This window comes from Nematolebias whitei, chromosome 16, assembly GCF_014905685.2.
Source record: "Nematolebias whitei isolate Nwh7 chromosome 16, NemWhi1, whole genome shotgun sequence".
NCBI lineage: Eukaryota > Metazoa > Chordata > Actinopteri > Cyprinodontiformes > Rivulidae > Nematolebias > Nematolebias whitei.
The window spans coordinates 4,810,535-4,813,940 of NC_056513.1; positions in this window are offsets into that span (position 1 = coordinate 4,810,535).

Consider the following 3,406-nt stretch of genomic DNA (forward strand, 5'->3'; position numbering starts at 1 on the left):
ATCCATCCATCCATCCATCCATCCATCCATCCATCCATCCATCCATCCATCTATCCATCTATCCATCTATCCATCTATCCATCCATCCGCTCTCAAACACCCCTGCTCTGACAGCTGTAGTTTATGTCAGCGATGTGGTGTCCATATGAGAGTTTATAATTGGGTCTCCAGCATCTGTCTGTGTAGGTGCTTTAGAAAAAAAAGGCAGTCTAATTGGCTGTTATGATGAGAGCTGGGTGGAATAATCAGGGTGCATTGAGGCAAATGGACTTCAAACTCGTGGCAGAACTTTGAGAAAATTGCAAGCATTAACAAAACCTTGTTATAAATATATATATATATTTTTTTTTTAATAGTTTGCTGCTGAAGGTGAAGGCTTAGCGTTCATGCCTGTATTTTTATGTATGATTGCTTTGTATTCTTAAAAAAAAAAAAACATATCATGGAACAGTAAACACACTTTAATGAAACATTCACAGAGTAGCCATTGGGGTGATAACTGCAAATAATTAACTTTTAAACTAAACCTAATTCAAGTTGGCTGCAACAGCCAAATGACCTTAGCAAAGGCTAAAATGACTATTGCTCAGCTAGTTTTATAATATATTGAGCTTTACTTTGGTGTGGCAGTGTCTGAGCATGATTTTCAACAGATACTTTGAGCATACAAAATTGCACAACATCATTGTCCAAATCATTGGTATTAACTTTAAAAATTAGCAATAAGTGTATGTTCCATAAGTGTATTTCCCTTTGAAATTAATAAAGTATTTTTGGATTTGAATTGAATTTGAATCGTTAGTTAAATATTTCATAAACCACTGATTGGATTTCAATGAAACTCTACTTAAGTAATCATTAGGTTCATTCATTCAACCTTTATTTAAACAGGTAAATCCCATTGAGCCCTGAGGACTCATTTGTAAGAGAGACCTGATTTCAACAACGAATGATGACAACAATGGACAACAGCGACAACAATAGACAGTTATAAAAAGGCATACAGATTTATAGGTTTAGGTTGACCTCTATAAATGAATAACTTGGAATAACTCCTATTCAAGATGATCAGAACCACTCATTGTAGGGTTTTTTCAACCTTTCTTCACCAGGTTCCTGAAGGCATGGGTGGTGCTGGAGAGCAGCTGCAGCTGGAGACCATTTTCCCTAACTGGTGTCAGGACTACTCAAGGCTTCAGTTGAGCTCCAGTCATTGCTGGAGCATTGTTCTACCTGCTGAGTCGTGATGTCCTGGATCTTGTCCCTTAACATGAAGTATTGGAGAAACGCTTGGAGGAAAAATCTCACCTGTGATTCTTGGTTCTCAGCTGCTCTCACACGCCTTCCACCACTTGCCTCTGCAGACTGTCTGGCCCTGTCCCTCTTGGAGAAAAACCCCTCAGCTTTACTCACCCACCCATCTCAACTCCTTCTACTGTAAGCACCTCAGATTTTGGTCAATCACCTGTTGGATTAATTTTACCTACCGTAAAGTAATCCTCCTCCTCTGTCTCCACAGCGCCAGACCCTGCTTGTACATAGTTTTATTTCTTCACTGTAAATAAACATTTTTCTATTATATTTGAGTCTGGTTCTGTTTTCCTCTCAGTCTGTTTTATCTGGGTACCCCCATTACAACACTCATTGATCTTGGCTTACACAAAAATGGCTATATAATAGTAAATTTTGCAAATATGGAGCTAAAGCTAGGTGATATAAGAGCTGACAGTCATTCACATCACATATTCCACGAGTTACCAGATCGTTGAAGATGTCATGTGAGATTATATAAAATGTTATTTTCATGGTGTGAATAAAACTGCTATAGCCCCATCATTTCTCAACATGTGCTGATACTACTTTTTAAACTCTATCATAAAAGGCAGCAGGCAATACGACTTCCTGAAAATAATGCTTGGCCTTCATGGCTAATGAAATTAAATAGTTTAAATAAATTACTGCAATGACAAATATATACAGTTTTACAAATAACATATTAATCATTTAATTTATGCTTTATATTTTTCTCTATTGTTCCAATGTTTGAGTTTAATTTCAACAGATCTTATGGTACCCAGAGTTCTAAACTATCCTTCCAGAATTTCACATTTTAACTGGTGAATTTGCTCACAGCTCCATCTGTTTTAAATTCACTCTAACTTGAATCCTGATCCTCAATTGCTAGCATGCATAATACACTAAATTAAGATGGAGTGCTTGGTAATCACTTTACCTGCTTATCATCAGCATGTAAGCTCTGTTATTATGAGTGTGCAGGCAAGCTGATCTTGCATAAATCAACACAATGTGCAAGTATGAGATCTACTGACATGTCTGTGTGCTGTTTTTTTAAAGCCAACCTTTAAAAATGATGTGTGGTTATAAATATTACAAAAAGCCATTGTCAAAAAAGATAAAATTTTCACGCACACACACACACACACATCTACAAAGTATATATATTCTCTCTCTCTCTCTATCTCTATCTCTCTCTCTCTATCTCTCTATATCTCTCTATCTCTATCTATCTCTCTATCTCTCTATCTCTATCTATCTCTCTCTCTCTCTCTCTCTCTCTCTCTCTCTATCTACCTATCTATCTCTCTATCTATCTCTCTATCTATCTCTCTCTATCTCTCTCTATCTATCTCTCTATCTATCTCTATCTCTCTCTATCTCTCTATCTCTATCTCTATCTCTATCTATATCTCTATCTATCTCTCTATCTCTATCTCTATCTATATCTCTATCTATCTCTCTATCTCTCTATCTCTCTCTCTCTCTATCTCTCTCTCTCTCTCTCTCTCTCTCTCTCTCTCTCTCTCTCTCTCTCTCTCTCTCTCTCTCTCTCTCTCTCTCTCTCTCTCTCTCTCTCTCTCTCTCTCTCTCTCTCTCTATCTATCTACCTATCTATCTCTCTATCTATCTCTCTCTATCTCTCTCTATCTATCTCTCTATCTATCTCTCTATCTATCTCTATCTCTATCTATCTCTATCTCTCTATCTCTATCTATCTATCTCTATCTCTCTATCTCTATCTCTATCTCTATCTCTATCTCTCTCTCTCTATCTATCTATCTCTCTCTATCTCTCTATCTCTATCTCTATATATATATCTATCTATATCTCTATTTCTACCTCTCTATCTCTCTATCTCTATCTCTCTCTCTCTCTCTCTATCTCTCTCTATCTCTCTATCTCTCTATCTCGCTATCTCTCTATCTCCCTCTATCTCCCTCTATCTCCCTCTATCACTCTCTATCTCTCTCTCTCTCTCTCTATCTATCTATCTATCTATCTATCTCTCTCTATCTCTCTCTATCTCTCTATCTCTCTCTATCTCCCTCTATCTCTCTCTATCTCTCTATCTCTATCTCTATCTCTCTCTCTCTCTCTCTCTCTCTCT